General features: G+C 40.3%; 1 protein-coding gene across 5 annotated transcripts in view; it reads right to left on the bottom strand.

Annotated features, from left to right (window-relative positions):
• The window catches only part of EXPH5 (exophilin 5), a 74,098-nt gene that overhangs the window by 32,403 nt on the left and 23,518 nt on the right, over nucleotides 1–18,177 (bottom strand). The window contains exon 2 of one of the 5 annotated variants that reach the window (XM_057553604.1): nucleotides 4,479–4,570. The exons of the other annotated variants lie outside the window; for them this stretch is intronic. The gene's annotated coding sequence lies outside the window, so the exon portion shown is untranslated. The remainder of the gene's footprint in view (nucleotides 1–4,478; nucleotides 4,571–18,177) is intronic. 5 annotated transcript variants of the gene reach the window in all.

The raw sequence follows: 18,177 nt of genomic DNA, 5'->3' as shown, positions 1-18,177 counted from the left end.
CTCTTCATCGCGGTGCGGGGACCGCTCTTCATCGCGGTGCGCGGGCCTTTCTCCATCGCGGCCCCTCCCGTCGCGGGGCACAGGCTCCAGACGCGCAGGCTCAGCAATTGTGGCTCACGGGCCCAGCTGCTCCGCGGCATGTGGGATCTTCCCAGACCAGGGCTCGAACCCGTGTCCCCTGCATTAGCAGGCAGATTCTCAACCACTGCGCCACCAGGGAAGCCCGGCAATTGTACATTTTATAAATTTATAAATCAATGCCTCAGAGTTTTTCACTGGAATGTGGCATGTTTAATAAAAATATGAACTATTTTTCTTATTTGCTTTAGTTATTTCCCCCAGGTTTCTTCTATTCTGATTAAATTTTGAATGTTGAGCCATATAAACCTCATTCTGAGTAGAGCAGATTAAAACAAAATTAATCTGTAGTTTATGCTAATATTTGTCTCCTGGAGACAATGAGAAATGAAATGTGGATAGTGGTTATATGTAGATACGTGAAAGGGCAAGATTTTGAAGAAATCCACTGGCTTTTAAAGCAGAAGTATTCCAAGGTTGGCAGGGAAGTGGGTGAACATGTACAGCCAAGAGTGAGAAAATTCAAGGGTAAGGTAGTAAAAAAATGGCATTGTGTTTACGTATTACTAAATAAGTAAACATAAATAGTTCTGGCCCTTGAAGTAAGGATAACCCAGGAAGGGAAACTATGAATGACATAAAAGTCTACTCTAGGCATCAGTAATTTACCGCCTTAAGGTTTATATACCCATAAGCCCTGTGCACTATAAAATACAGTCTGTATACTTATAATGGTTGACTGAGCTTCTTGTACTAAAAGGAGCACACCAATTGTAAAACCAGTGGTTTAGACTCATTTATTTACTTAAAAAATAAAACATCAAATTAGCTCAACATTAGCAAAAAAGAAAAAAGAAAACCTGAACATAAAGCAGGGGTATCTTGATGTGTGAAACTTAAAAAGACAATATTTTAAGTTTCAGCTAGCCTTAGTCTGAGAGAGATAACAGTTGCTTGCAAATGGAGTTGAACCAAGTTCATGGCCAGCCTGTACAGGGCTCTTCCTCATCTATTTTGGATTGTTATGTATTCAGCCAGTCATTCAGAGCACATAGTCCACTTTATACCCAAGAGAATAACCTCCAGGTTACAAAGGACATACAACATACATATAGACAAATCACCAGTACACAGATTATTTGCTTCATTAGTGCAGCTTGACTCAACATATCACAAGGGACTGCTGTCTATACATGTAACTTGTTCTACCCCTAGGCTGATTAACTTGATTAAACTAAATCAGGTCTTTTCTTGCTGGGCCGTAGTCCCAGCCCTCTGCTCCAAGTCAAAATGCTCTTTCTTCATTCACAGGAATCTTAGTCTGCTGTGTGCTGTCTTTTTCCATTCTAGCACCTGCTGAATGAGTCTGTCCTCTGAGGTTCCTCCTTCTATGTTAAATTTCTTCTCCTTTGTTTTCCATCCTTGAGTAATGAACCCATCTCCCCATCTTCCTTGTACTCCCCCACTGTGCCCTTGCCGACCTTTGCTACTCACTTTTCTTTGTCCACCTTTTTCTGAGCAGGTCTCTGTCCTCATGTCTATCTATCTATCTATCTATCTATCTATCTATCTATCTATCTATCATCTATCTATCTATCTATTTATTTATTTATTTATGGCTGTGTTGGGTCTTCGTTTCTGTGCGAGGGCTTTCTCTAGTTGCGGCAAGTGGGGGCCACTCTTCATCGCGGTGCGCGGGCCTCTCACTATCGCGGCCTCTCTTGTTGCGGAGCACAGGCTCCAGACGCGCAGGCTCAGTAGTTGTGGCTCACGGGCCTAGTTGCTCCGCGGCATGTGGGATCTTCCCAGACTAGGGCTCAAACCCGTGTCGCCTGCATTGGCAGGCAGATTCTCAACTACTGCGCCACCAGGGAAGCCCCTCATCTCTATTTTGATGACTAATTATGTACTAACCATTGAGAATGTGCTCAGTAAATGATACACAGTTGTCTCTTTATCTTCCAGTCTTTGGCCCCACTTGTCTGCTCCCTGAGAGCCAAACTCTGGCCTGTTTTTTTTTTTTTTTTTAATAAATTTATTTATTTTATTTATTTATTTTTGGCTGTGTTGGGTCTTCGTGGCAGCCGTGGCACGCGGGCTCTAGAGCGCAGGCTCAGCAGCTGTGGTGCACGGGCTTAGTTGCTCCGCGGCATGTGGGATCTTCCCGGACCAGGGCTCGAACCCGTGTCCCCTGCATTGGCAGGCGGATTCTTAACCACTGCACCACCAAGGAAGCCCTGGCCTGTTCTTGAGCTGCTATCAGATAGTAGAAAGAGCACTGAATGAGGGTCAGGTTCTAGCTGGTGATCTTGGCCAAATATTTAACTCTCTTGGCTTTGTTTTTCTCACCTGTGAAAGAGAGTTAAATGACATGGTAGGTTGTTTACAAAGCAGGCTTGCATGGTTCCTTTCCTGGCAGAAGGTATACTCCTTCGTGGAGTGACTTTGTCCCTCCTCTGTCCCCTTCAATCTGGGCTGGGCTTGTGCTTGCTTAGACCAATTGAAAATGATAAAGTGAAATTGTGAGGCTTCTGAGCCTAGGCCTCAAGAAGCCTTGCAGCTTCTGCCCTCTCCGTCTCAGAATCTTGATTCTCTGGTCTGAAGAAGCCCAGGCTAGCCTCCTGGAGGATGTGTTCACGTGCAGAGGAGAACCCAGCGGAGTGGTATCACCAATTGCCAGAGACGTGAGTGAAGCTTTCTCAGACCATCCAGATGCCATCCAGCTGCCAGACGACTGGAGCCAAATGAGTGATCCCAGGCAAGACTAGGAGAACCACCCAGCTGAGCCCAGAACAAACGGCTGTCCCTTAGAATTGTGAGCTAATAAATTGAAGTCATTTTAAGCCTTTAGGCTCTGGGATGGTTTGTTATGCACAATTTTTAAAAATGGACACAGATGAGATTATCTGGAAGATATCTTCTGGCCCAAAATGTATGGTCAGGACTTCCCTGGTGGCGCAGTGGTTAAAGAATCCGCCTGCCAATACAGGGGACATGGGTTCGATCCCTGGTCTGGGAAGATCCCACATGCCGTGGAGCAACTAAGCCTGTGTGCCACAGCTACTGAGCCTGCACTCTAGAGCCTGCGAGCCAGAGCTACTGAGCCTGCATGCCACAACTACTGAAGCCCGCGCGCCTAGAGCCCGTGCTCCGCAACAAGAGAAGCCAGTGCAATGAGAAGCCTGTGCACCACAACGAAGAGTAGCCCTTGCTCGCTGCAACTAGAGAGAAAGCCCGCGCGCAGCAACGAAGACCCAACGCGGCCAAAAATAAATAAATAAAATGTATGGTCAAAAGACTCATCATTTCTCACATCAGAATTAAATCATTGAGAAATCTTATAAAAACTGAAAAGGGGCTTAAAGCATAGTCAGGTCAATCTCCCTGTCTTCAGGTGAAATAATAGCAATAACAAATAATAAGGGAAGAGGCTATATATTGAGCACCCACCATCTCCCAGGATTCTGCAGTCATAATCCTCACAATGCTACACAGGTATTGCTGTCCTCATTTACAGAGGCCAGCAGGCTGGAGCTGGAGAGCTGGGATGGGAACTAGTGCCTCCTTCGAAAGTCCATGGCCTCATGACCTATCTCACTGTCTCTGGGTACTATTAACCCCATTAATAAACAATGCAATTGATATAAGCTCAAAGTGATTTTTGCCAATTAAAAAGGTGACAATGAGTATTCAAATGTGATTGAGAACAGTCAGACAAATGTTGAAAGCAAACAAATTCCCCAGACCAGAAAATAGGAATTACAGCTTCCATTTTCTTGTCAGAAAAATCTCAAATTTCTCAAAATTGTTCCCTTATCACCTCCTGTTGCCAAGGGCATCAATTCCTCTTTTGGCTGTTCTCGCCTCCCTTTCATCTCCTCAATTCACATTTTTTTCTCCACTTTTCTTATTTCCTTGGTTTCTGTACACTTATCAGTTTGCTTAGCTGACCTTCCGGTACATGACCCATCTTATTACACCTTATTCTGCTTTCCAGGCAGCTAAGCATCCTGATCTCTATCAACCGTCTACTCTTGGCTTCAAGGACCTCTTGCCAAATATTCCCCAAATCCCCCACCCTATCCTAGTCTCACAGGTTCAGTCATCAGTAAATCCTATAATGAATTGTTCAATTACACTGAATCCTGTAAAAGTGGATTTGTCATTTGAATTGTAGGAGATCAAAGCAGCATTAAAGTTTTCTTCCCAGGCAGGAATTCAAACACATTTTTGTTTTATATTGCCTAGCAACCACAACACACAGAAAAACACAAATGAGTGCACGGGGTGGGAACTGTGTCCAAGTCAGAGCGTAAACACTGAGTTAGTGTCATAGCAGACACAGGATCAGTCTGTCCAAGCAAGGACCCTTCAAACCCTGAAACCCCAAGGAAACTCACCATCTTGGGAAAGTGTTGCCCCTTTGTTTTCCTGCTCCAGAAAGGTGATACTTCCAGGTCCAGATTTCTTATCACTCATGCTCTAGGGAAAGCTTTAGGACAACTACTGTGAGTTCTCAGCCAGGAAGAGGCAGAGTAAAGAATGCAAAAGCCCTTGTTCAGTGGTTGTAACAGCAGCTTTACAATCCAGGGCCTGGCCTCTCCTCTCCCTGTTTGCTCTTCTGAAAAGATTGTTTTTTGACAGCCATGGCCCCTGATATCAGAGGCTATTTTTTGGCTCAGCCCATAGTCAAGACTCAGAAAGGGTAGAGATTAGAAAAAAGCAAGCAGGTGTACTGAAAAAATGTGTTCTTTTGATCATAGTAAAGTTAAACCATAGAAGGAAGTCTAGAGAAAGGGAAGCTCAGATAAGGAAAAGTGATGCAAGCAGGAGACAAGAAAAACAAAGAGCGGCAGGAAATAATGGCAGCAGCATTCAAGCCAAGCTAGATAATAAGCCCATTTAATCTCCCTGAATGGCTGTGATTGAACCAACCTAGAATAAAAGACAACCTTTTCTATGTTTAAAAAATTGACCTGTGTAATCTTCTTGAATGCTTATTCTCATGTGACACAAAGTCACAACAAAAGGAAAAAATAATCTAAGTAACATGAAGGATGTATACTTCCTGTACTGGTTCAGATCACAGCGAGTCATTTCTTACTGATTAATCACCCTAAGGAAGGTGTCACGGAAAAGACCACACACCAAGGCCAAACTAAGAGTTTAAATGCCAGCCCCTCATCTGGTCTCAGGGCTTTCTCTCTTCTTAGGTTTGCCTTATTTCTTTCTTAATCTATTTATACCTTTTACCCAAACCACCTGGGAAAACATCAATTGTCACCTCTATATTTGCCAAACCGCATTGAATTGCTTGTTGGTTCCACTCTCTGTCAGCTCCTTGAGGACAGGTATTGTGTCTCATTTCTCTTGGTGCCCCAGGGCCTAGCATGGTCTCTGACCCAGGATCAATCAATACATATTTGCTCAACTTCTGGGGTAATGAATGAGTTCTACATTCATCGCTGTGAAGCAACTCAGTCAGTATTTGACATAAGTGAGAGAGGTGACCCTGCACACACAAAAAATCATGTATGTGAAACATAATTTCTCCATAGGGATAATACTGGAAAGCTAGTCATAACGAAGATTTATATGATGCTAATTCTAGACCAGGCATGATTACTTACATTAGTTAATTTAATCTTTACAAGAACTCTGTGAGGTAGATACTTTTATTTCATTCTACCAATGAGGAAATTAAAATACTGAGAGGGTAAATTAATGTCAGACTGACTGGTTTGAATGCTGTCCCTGATCTTTATTAACTGTGTGATTTAAACCTCTCTGTGCCTCTGTTTTCTCATCTGTAAAGTAGGGATAAGGGTAATAACAATACCTCATGGGGTTTTTGTGAGGATTAAGTGAGTTAATACATGTAAGGCCCATATACCTGTTCTGGCACAAATGAAATGCTAAGTGAGTGTGATCTGCGAAATGACAGAACAGGCAGTAAAGGGGTGGATGGATGGAGAGTGGGGAATGGAACTTGTGTATCACCTTCCTCAACAGAGGTAGATGGCAGGCAGTAAAGAGAATTACCCTTAGGCTTTTCCTTTTCCTGTAGAGAAACTCAAAAGCATCAATTATTTATCATGGGCCACCTACCCCTCTTGGATCTCCAAGTTGCACTTAAATTAATAGCAGGATTGTGAGAAAACCAAACCTTGCATTGCAGATTCCACAAACACAGCCTAAATGCCATGCTCAAGACAGTGGTGGGGGGCTGGGGGTTGGGGGGCGCTGGGTAAGACTTATTGACGTCACTGGACTGGCCCTCACACTGCACTGAATGCATTGGCTGATGCCAGGGTTTGGGCCACGATTTGCTAAGAATATTGCACCGATTTTAGTAGAAGGTCTAAAGAACATTTACTGTTTTAAACTCTATTAAGGCAAACATACATGAACTGAGAAGAACTTACACTTTTACTTGTCTTAAACCTGATTCAAGTCTAACTTCAGAAAGTAACTATTCACTCATTGATTCAACTAATATTTTTTCAGTAGGTATTACGTTCCAGGCACTGTTCTGGAAGCTTGGAATATATAAGTGCACAAAAGAGACAGCTCCAAGCCTTCCTGGAACTTGTAGTCTAGCAAGTAGCAGTATTTCCATGGCCACCTCCGTGGCCCAAGCCACCACCATCTCTCACCTGGACAAACACCGGAACTCCCTACTTCTCTGCCTGCTTCCACTCTGACCTCCCTTCCATCCAGGCTCCACACAGCAGCCAGAGTGACATTTTTAAAAAGTTAGTTATATTATGCATTCCACTACCCTGCTTAAATCTCTCCAGGAGCTTCCAATCATGCTTAGAATTCCCAACTCCATTGGTCTTCAAGTCTGTACAGAATCTGGCTCTCTGCCTTTTCTGTCACTTTTCTCATACTCCTCTCCCTACCACTCAGCACTTGGCCTTCTTTCTGTTCCTCCAGCAAGCCAAGCTGGTTCCACTGGGCTTTGCACTTGCTGTTTTCTCCACCTGGAATGTTCTTCCCTATTTGTCTCACGGCCATTCTTTTGTATCATTTAGGCCTTAGCTAAAATGTCACATCCTTAGAGAGGTCTTCCATGACCCTCCAAAACTACAGTCACTTTCTATCAAACTAATTGGTTTACTTTTCTTAATCTCATTTATCATCACATGAAATCATCTTCTTCATTTATTTACTTTTTTATTGATTAAAATATAATCCATAAGAGCAAAGACCTTGCCTTCCCTGTCTTCTGGAATGATGTCTGATATAGAGTAGGGGATCAGTAAGCCCTTGATGAACAAATGAATATGAATTTGGGAAACTCTTCTCTATGGACCAGAATTTCTTCATCTATAATATGAAGGATTTGAACTAGATGTTCTCAAGGGTGCTTTCCTGCATTTTATCATGCTAAGATTGCTTTTGTTAATATTTCAAGGGGTATACCCTAATATTTCAAGACATGGTGAACAAATCCATATTTAACTCTGTCTGAGAGTTCATAAGCTTCCAACTCTGTCTCCCTTGGGCCTCTGTATTTCAGCCTGAAAAGTCCCAATTATTCATATTGTACTCATGTGTCAATTGCCCTTTCACTCCCTTCACTCTTTCTTTCTGCTTCTTCACTCTGGATCCATCACATGATTAAAATAAAACAAGTAGAAGAGGATTTATTGTCAAACTGACAATAACTTTATGGAAGATGAAGACCATATTTCAAGTTATATCTAGTACCTTCATGATGCTGCTGAATGTTATGGGAATCTTGCACCCTGTCACAGCACATCATTCCCTGCAGAGGGACGTGCACCTGGAATTAAATGTTAAGCATATGCTGTGTGACAGCCACTGTGTTAGGTGCTTCCACATATTATCTCATTTAATCACTATGGGTGCCCAGCGAGGTAGGTATTATTATACTCATTTTACAGTAAAAGGCGTTGAAACCATGAAGTGTGAAAAATCTTGCCTGTGGTTATACAGTGGTAAGTGAAAGAGTTAGGCTTCTACCTAGCCTCAGATCCCACTACCCAGCATGATAACATGTGTTGAGTGAGTACAGTTATTTCCAGATTGTTTTCCAGAGCCTGAATTATTCAATGCTCACTTGTCTCTGAACTTTTTTTCATACTGGGTGTCTCATCACTGGATTGCCAGCTCCCTAAGCAGAGTGCCAGACATTCTGAACACACAGCAAACAGTGACTAAGTATTTGTTGAATAACCCAACAAAGGAATACAGGAAAATTAAAAACTAGAGTTTTTAGCCTTTGCTTCTCACTTATTCTCTTTACACAGATGCTTAGACATCTTCCACTGAAACTTGTAAGGCAAGGGTTAGTTAATTCAAGTTGAATGTTAGGGTTTTACAAGTGTAGGGAAGCTGCTCAGAGCTACAGAATTGGATATGAATGCCTCTTGTAAGGCTGTTATGTTACTAGGACAACTGCAAGGCAGGTTAGAGACAATAAGTTCTGATCAATAGATAAAGTATATTACCTCAACATCTTGGATTTGTTTATTATATTATTCATGGCTTCTTCTCAAAGACAACTACATCCAAAATTCTGACCACACTCTACACTGTTAGTTATATAGAGTTAGGTAGCAAGACAACTGTTCTCATGCAAATCTGGTGCATCCTTCTTTCATTTTCATGAATAAGAATGCAGAGCATGTTTTTTTTTTCCCGCATATTCAGGCAATTTAATGTTAATTCTTATAACGTGTCCTGACAGGAAAAAAATACAGAAAGAGAAACGTTCTCAGAGGAGCCTAGGCAATTCCACAAGGTTGAAAGAAAGTGATGCCCCCATAGTTTCATTCCAGGTCCAGGCAGAAAGGTCACAAGACTATATTGCCTTCACTGTCTCAATACTCACAATTATCGTACTTAACTAATTCATTCTCTGTATCATGAAAACTTAAAGATGTTAGAAAATCAGCTCAAATCCAACATTTTGGAAGTAGCTTTAACTTTAAGGAACTTAATGTTGTAATATGAGACTCCCTCCCCCACACCCCTACCTACACACTGACCAAATATGTAAGCCGAGGGGAAAAGAAAGATAGTTCTCAAATGGCTATTTAGTCTTTGCTTTGGGACACAGAACGCTGAGAAAATGCTTGAGGTTTCCTAAATGCCACCACCATGAATGTACTGCCCCTGGGTTCCCATCAGGGATAATGGAGGTTCAGAAAGTCCATGACTTGCAAACCATTACCCACTTCACGCTTCAAAGAATGTTTGACATGGACATCAGTTAAAGCTTGTTGGTTTGGATTACAATTTGCAATACATTTTCAAAAAGAGTTAACCCTTGAAGTAATCCTTATCCAAAGGGCTGCTGCTTTTCCAAGTGCTCTCTAGCAAACTTGCCTCACAATGATCAGCTTGGGTTTTTTTAAAGGGCTTCTTGCCATCTACTGACCTGACAAGCCAACATTCCACCTCATCAGAAATTACTGTATAATCACATCCCAAAGGGCTTGCTTTGAACATTTCCCCTTGAATCCCTTTGCTAAGTGGTATTAATGATAATTATTACTCTTCTGATCAGTTATTCCAAACTTTTTTCATATGGTATTATCTCATCCAGAAGAGCTTATTAAGTTTTGTCTCTAGATGTAGTTACATTTATTTACCCAAACATACTCTTAAGCACTCCTAGAATAATTCTATAACAAAATCAGTACCTGGGATGAAATGAAGTAATGCCAGCAGTACAAATGCTTGTCTCTACTCTAAATTATGTAACTTACTTATGGAAACTTAACACACATAAAAGATATTTTACTGGCAATACTGTTGTTATGCATTATTACTTACTATCATTTTAACTTTCAGATTCTAGTATCTAAATTTTTCTTTCTCAATAACAAAAAAAAATTGTGATCATTCTTTATAATGTATTAAATGCTTTATCATAAAATCTCAATGGCTTTTTGGAAAAAAATCCTAAATGAAGCTTTGTTACACAATAAAAATGATAATGTAACATCAGAGGCTATTATGTACTTTACATGAATATGTCTCAGTGCATCAAGAAGAGGTACAGAATTGTACTCAATCTGTAAACAATCAACCACTTCTCAAAAATGAGAAGAAATGTCAGTTGTAATGAAGTAGTAATGCCAAGTGTATTTTACAGAAGAAAAGTGGAAATGAAAAGAACTGTTTACTTGGTATTGTAGATGGGTGTGGTCTATTATTTATTAACAATGACGTTAAATTTTAAAAGTCATTATTTGGTTTTGAATCACTTTGGTTTTGTTTGCAAAAATGTTTGTTTTCTTTCAAGTAGGATGTGATGAAGTAATGTATAGCATAGAAAAATAAATCTGGATATCTGATTCTCTCCATCTTGTTTTGTTTTGTAAATTCTGGCCACTTTACTGATATCCAAAAATAGGACTCAATTAAACCATAGAGGTAATGAATTAAACATGGTGGTAGGTCTGTCTGAAAGACATGGACCTCTTTTCTAGCATATGGGCAGTCCATAATGTGTTGGGAGCCTATTCCACTAGCAAAATAGTCATGGGTAGTTGCTATGCTTTGGGCTATGTGATCCAAAATTTTTCACATTCCTGACCCTAATCAACTGAACCAGGGATTCATGATTGACCCAAAAGTTAAACACGAGCAAGAATGCTGCCTACTCAACATCACTAATTATTAGAGAAATGTGAACCAAAACTACAATGAGGTATCACTTCACACCAGTTAGAATGGACATCATCAGGAAATCTACAAACAACAAATGCTGGAGAGGGTATGGAGAAAAGGGAACCCTCTTGCCCTGTTGGTGGGAATGTAAATTGATACAACCACCATGGAGAACAGTATGGAGCTTCCTAAAAAAACTAAAAGTAGGATTACCATATGACCCAGCAATCCCACTAATGGGCATATATACCCAGAGAAAACCATAATTCAAAAAGACACATACACCCCAATGTTCATTGCAGCACTATTTACAATGGCCAGGTCATGGAAGCAACCTAAATGCCCATCGACAGATGAATGGGTAAAGAAGATGTGGTACATATATACAATGGAATATTACTCAGCCATAAAAAGGAATGAAATTGGGTCATTTGTGGAGATGTGGATGGACCTAGAGACTGTCATACAGAGTGAAGTAAGTCAGAAAGAGAAAAACAAATATTGTATATTAATGCATATATGTGGAATCTAGAAAAATGGTACAGATGAACTGGTGTGCAAGCCAGAAATAGAGACACAGATGTAGAGAACAAATGTATGGACACCAAGGAGGGGTGGGGATGGTGGTGGTGGGATGAATTGGGAGATTGGGATTGACATAGGTATAAAATAGATAACTAATAAGAACCTGCGGGCTTCCCTGGTGGCACAGTGGTTGAGAATCTGCCTGCCAATGCAGGGGACACGGGTTCGAGCCCTGGTCTGGGAAGATCCCACATGCCGTGGAGCAACTAAGCCCGTGAGCCACAACTACTGAGCCTGTGCGTCTGGAGCCTGTGCTCCACAACAAGAGAGGCCGCGATAGTGAGAGGCCCGCGCACCGCGATGAAGAGTGACCCCCACTTGCCACAACTAGAGAAAGCCCTCGCACAGAAATGAAGACCCAACACAGCCAAAAATAATTAAACAAATAAATAAAATAAATAAAAGTGAAATTCTTTAAAAAAAAAAACCCTGCTGTATAAAAAAAATAAAATAAAATTCAAAAACTAAAATAAAATAATATTCAAAAAAAGAAAAAAAAGAATGCTGCTTAACTGATGTGCTCTGTTTTGGAGAGTGATTAACAACTTAATCATATCCTTCCTCTTGATATGTCTTGAAATCATTATGACAAGTAAGACACACTAAAGAGACACAGCAGCTGAGAGACACATTGAGAAGGCATTAAGCAGTACCAGAAGTAGAAGCCATAAGGCAACAGAGTCTGGAATAGGCAGAAGCCCTGAAGCAGAAAGGAAAGTTGCAAGAAGAAAAATCAACCATGGCCATGGAAGTGAACAAGGAAAAGCAGAGCAAAGTAGTTGAGCCACAGGTCTGGTAGATTACCAGCCTGGTTGATTGGCACCAGAATGTTGCTATGTTGTGATCACTGTTCTCGTTCCCAAGGACTGGTTGTGCAAGCTGAGGCTGTTGTTTCCTTACTTCCCCACTGCAGACTTACAATAGCGTGCCACCCATCACTTGAGGTAAACTAGAGCATGTTCCTTGTCATCTGAAAGGGCGTAATGAAAACAGCCAGCCATAGCTACATGTAGAAATCTGTTTACAAGGGAATTCTTCAGGGTTGGGACAGGAAGTTTCTAATGTCAACAAAACTGACTTTGATTTGCTATTGTACAATTTTTAAGTTCATTTTTTTTCTAATTACTAAAGTGAAGTTACACTCAGTACAGAAGACGTGAAAATTGCAGAAAAGCTTGAAAAGAAAAGTCACTCATAATCCCCACAACCAGAGATACTGCTGTGTGTGCCTATGTCCACAGAGCATTTTAAAGCAGGGGTAACAGGATGTTATACTGGGACCCAGCCTGTCTCAGTTTTAGCTGAGGCATGAAAGCAAGTGATTCCACATACTCAGTTGAATCGTGAGAAGACCAGTAAGGAGAATTTGCTTGGTAGGATTTATAAAAACAAACCAAAAAAAAAGAAAGTCAAAGACTTTATCCTATGTTTTCTTCTACTTTTATAGTTTCCAGTCTTACGTGTAAGCCTTTTGAGTTGATATTTGTGTATGCGGTAAGGCAAGGGTCCGATATCATTCTTTTGTATGTGGATATCCAGTTTTCCCAACATCATTTGTTGAACAGATTATCCTTTGCACTTCGTGTATTCTTGGCACCCTTGTCAAAGATCAGTTGACACTGGGACTTCCCTGGTGGTCCAGTGCGTAAGAGTTCATGCTCCCAGTGCAGGGGTCCCAGATTTGATCCCTGGTTGGGGAACTAAATGCTGCATGCATGCTGCAACTAAGGAGTCCGTGTGCCACAACTAAGGAGTCTGCATGCTGCAACTAAGAAGCCCGTATGCCACAACTTGGATCCCGGTGCAGCCAAAATAAACACATAAATAAATATTAAAAAAAAAAATTGATACAGCCACTATGGAGAGCAGTATGGAGGTTCCTTAAAAAACTAAAAATAGATTTACCATATGATCCAGCAATCCCACTACTGGGTGTATACCCAGAGAAAACCATAATTCAAAAAGACACATGCACCCCAATGTTCATTGCAGCACTATTTACAATAGCCAGGTCATGGAAGCAACCTAAATGCCCAACGACAGACGAATGGATAAAGAAGTTGTGGTACATATATACAATGGAATATTACTCAGCCATGAAAAGGAAAGAAATTGAGTCATTTGTTGAGACATGGATGGATCTAGAGACTGTCATACAGAGTGAAGTAAGTCAGAAAGAGAAAAACAAATATCGTATATTAACGCATGTATGTGGAACCTAGAAAAATGGTACAGATGAGCTGGTTTGCAGGGCAGAAGTTGAGATACAGATGTAGAGAACAGACATATGGACACCAAGGGGGGAAAACTGCGGTGGGGTGGGGATGGTGGTGTGCTGAATTGGGCGATTGGGATTGACATGTATACACTGATGGGTATAAAATTGATGACTAATAAGAACCTGCAGTATAAACAAACAAACAAACAAACCAACTAATACTAAACTTTCATTGGGTTATTTGTATGGAAATATGTTAATATAAATGTTTCAGACATTACGTGAAATTTCTAAAAATCTTATATGTTCTGGTATAATGTTATAAGTCATAATTCTAGTTATTACTTTAAAATGTATATCTCAGAAATAACTAAATTTCCTTGTCAATTGTATTATTATGAACTTTCTTCAAATCTTTAACTGTGGTCATTTTTAAGTCTTTTGTCATTTACAGACAGTTCTGGGTGTACGCTGATGCTTTTGCAAATGTGTTCCTATAAAAGGGTTTCATCCTCAAGGAATTCATGGAAAAGACTCTGACAAGTACAGGTTTCTGGTAACTGACTGTACTGCTGAACTGAATGAATAAGCATTTTCAGAACTCTAATGAAAAACTGATGAACTCATAAAAGTGCTAACAAGATCAAGATAAAAAAAATTAATTACATGGGACTGAGTGAACTATGAGGATGATTATAATTTTTGTGACTTTCTGTTTGAATTATTTAAAAAAAAAATCCCACAAGGACTCAGAGGCAAAGAATATACAAATCAATTTTCACTGCAAAGTAAAGGAGCTGTTACAGTGGAGGATTACTGGACTGAATGTCAATATTATGGCATAGTATGAGTGTGTTTCGTGTTTGGTAATTGCAATCATTGTTGCTTTTGTTGTGGTCATCCATTTACAATGGTTGGTGTCAGTCTATTTATCTCTTGTAAAAATAAAATACAGTGTGTGTGTGTGTGAAAAAAAAAAAAAGAGATCAGATTTGTGGTTACCAGAGGAAGGGGATGAGGAAAGGGAGAATTGGAGGAAAGTGGTCAAAAGGTACAACCTTCCAGGTATAAGATAAATAAGTACTAGGGATATAATATACAACATGATAAATATAATTAACTGCTGTACGTTATATATGAAAGTTGTTAAGAGATTAAATCACAAGAGTTATCATCACACACATTTTCTATTTCTTTAATTCTGTATCTATATGAGATGATGGATGTTCACTAAACTTATTGTGATATATCATTCATGACATATGGAAGTCAAATCATTATGCTTTATGCCTTAAACTTAGTGCTGTTTGTCAATTGTATCTCAATAAAACTGGAAGGAAAAAAAAAAGATCAGTTGACATATATGTATGGATTTATTTCTGGGCTCTCTGTTCTGTTCCATTGGTCTATATATCTATCTTTACACCAGTATCATACTGTTTTAATTACTGTAGCTTTGTAATATATTTTGACATCAGGACATGTGATGTGATTTCATGGATATGACATCAAAAGCATAGGCAACAAAAGCAAAAGTAAACAAGAGGGACTATATCAAACTAAAAAGCTTCTGCACAGCAAAGGAAACAACCAGTAGGGTGTAAAAGCAAACTATGGAATAGGAGAAAATATGTGCAAACTATATTTCTGATAAAGGGTTAATTTCTAAGATATATGAGGAACTCCTACAACTCAATAGCAAAAAACCTAATAACCTAATTTAAAGATGGGCTAAGGATTTGAATAGACATTTCTCCAAAGAAGGCATACAAATGACCTATAGATATATAAAAAGATGCTCAATGTCAACAATCATCAGGCAAATGCAAAGTAAAACCACAATGAGATATCACCTCACACCTGTTAGGATGGCCATTGTAGTAGTAATAATAATAATAATAATAGACAACAAGTGTTGGCAAGGATGTAGAGAAATTGGAACCCTTGTGCACTGTTGATGGGAATCCAAAATGGTGCAGTTATTATGGAAAACAGCATGGAGGTTCCTCAAAAAACTAAAAATAGAATTACCATATGATCTAGCAATCCCACTTCTGGGTATTTATCCTAAGTTGAATAAATACCCACTTCTGGGTATTTATTCTAATTGAAATCAGAGTCTAGAAAAGATATTAGCACTCCCTGGTTCACTGCACCATTATGAATAATGGCCAAGATGTAAAAACAATCTAAATGCCCATCAATAGACAAACTGGTAAAAGAAAATGTGGTATATACATATAATAGAATATTATTCAGCTGTAAAAAAGAAGGAAATCCTGCAATATGCAACATGGATGAACCTTGAGGACATTATGACAGATGAAATAAGCCAATCACAGAAGGACAAATAATACATGACTCCACTTATATGAGGTTTCTAAAATAGTCAAACTCATAAAAGCAAAGAATATATTGATGGTTGCCAGAGGTTGGGGGAGGGGGAAATGAGGAGTTGCTAATTAACAGGTATAAAATGTCATTTATTCATGAATGAATAAATTCTAGAGATCTGCTGTACAACACTGTGCCTGTAGATAACAATACTGTCCTGCGCATTGAAAAATCTGTTAAGAGGGTGGATCTCATGGTAGGGTAACAAGTCCCCTTACCCACATTGGTTCAGAAGAGCAGAGACACAGAGAGTCTTTTTTTACAGAGGGGCTTCAACAGTACCACTGAAAGAGCTTAATGTATGTCCCTTAGAGTTTTGGGGAAAGGACAACTGGTGTCTAACTCCTGCCTAAGAAGCATAAGTTTGAGAAACTGGGGCCAGCCAGACTAGAGTGAGGGAAGTAAGAGGAGACTGAAGGGAGATTGCTCAGCTGGCAGTCAGTCCTCACTTCCAGAGTTTCTCATGCATGAACAGTTCTACGCATTTCCCACGGACAAGACATGGGCCACAGGAGAGGCTGAGGGGGGGTGAGGTTCTCTTAGTTCACATCCATGACAGCTGGCTCAAGAGGCGAAGAAACCTTAATAGAAAGGCTGTGAGTGAATCACAAGATTCCTAGGGACATGGAGGGGTTGGCAGAGAACAGGGGAGGGCACATCATGGTATCAAGAGAGCTGCAAAACAGAGCCTGAAAACCCCACCTGAGCACACAAGAGGCAAATTTAAACATCTGCCCAGCCTCAGAGACCGTGAAGCCACCTTACAGCCACCCCAGCCAACAAAGAGCTTCCTAACATACACCCCCACCCCCACCCAAACATGTACCTCTCCTCCTCTCCATCCTCCGCTTCAACTCTGGAATGGTCAAGAACCACCTTCGAGGGGATGGAGAGTAGAGGCTGACAGGCAGAAGGTAGGATCAAACCCCTCCTCACTGTTACAGGCTTCTCACTGCCGCAAGCTGTGGCTGTGTGAGCGGAAATGGCTGCTGCTCTGAATGACACTGGAATTAATCAGGGACTGGACAATCTAATTATTGTATTGAATTGAGACAGTGGTTTTGTGTCTTCAAGTGACCAAAGGATGTTTACTTCCTGAGAGTGAGCAGAAAAGTCATGGGACAGCCCTTGTTTTTATCCAGTGGCATTTAAAGGCAAAACTAAAGGTGCTTTCTGATTATATCCCATGAGTCCTGATTTCTCAACATGTCAGTTATATATGTATACATTTTTCAGAATGTTTTTAAACTATAAATACTGTTTTGCAGCCAACATTTCCCACTTAGCATTATATTAAGAATGCTGGGCTTCCCTGGTGGCGCAGTGGTTGAGAATCTGCCTGCCAATGCAGAGAGCGCGGGTTCGAGCCCTGGTCTGGGAGGATCCCGCATGCCGCGGAGCGACTCGGCCCGTGGGCCACGGTTGCTGAGCCTGCGCGTCTGGAGCCTGTGCGCGGCAACGAGAGGCCGCGATGGTGGGAGGCCCGCGCACCGCGATGAAGAGTGGCCCCCGCTTGCCACAACTAGAGAAAGCCCTCGCACAGAAACGAAGACCCAACACAGCCATACATACATACATACATACATACATACATACATAAAAAAAAAAAAAGAATGTAAGCAGACAAGAATATCATTAAAAAAAAAAAAAAAAATTAAAAAAAAAAAAAAAAAAAAAGAATGCTGCACTACATCAATATCCTTTTACCATTGTGTCTTCGTGCCATAGGATATGTACCTACTCCCCTAACATTAGATACGAGTCATTTCTAATTTTTCACAGCCATAATGTTGAAATGAACATAGTTCCAGCCTAGCATTGTGCACCTCTCTGATTAGCTTCTTAGGATAAATTTCTTTGAAGTAGAATTGCCAGAAAGAATGATCATGTTTTAATGACTGATGAAATACATTGACAAATTGCTCTGTGGAAAGCTTATATCAAATTTTTCTCCAACCAGCAGATTCTATATGTGTGCCAATTTTCCCATATCCTTGCCAACAGTAGTTATTATTGTTATTATTAATCTTGATAATCTGATATCTAATAAAAAATAATTTTTTCATTAAAAATTTTCTTTTATTACTGGAGAGGTTGAACATTATTTCATATGTTTATAGGCTCTGTGTCATTTTTTTAATGACTTACCTGCTCAACACCTTTGCTTATCATTGTAACCCAGGTGTCACTGAAAATATTAGTTCTTTGAATCTTAAGGCAAAGGCCAAAGGAATGGCAGAGCTGGCAATTCT

Source organism: Balaenoptera acutorostrata, chromosome 9 (genome assembly GCF_949987535.1).
Source record: "Balaenoptera acutorostrata chromosome 9, mBalAcu1.1, whole genome shotgun sequence".
Taxonomy (NCBI): domain Eukaryota; kingdom Metazoa; phylum Chordata; class Mammalia; order Artiodactyla; family Balaenopteridae; genus Balaenoptera; species Balaenoptera acutorostrata.
Note: the sequence above shows the minus strand (reverse complement) of the source record. Positions and strands in the feature narration are given on the sequence as shown.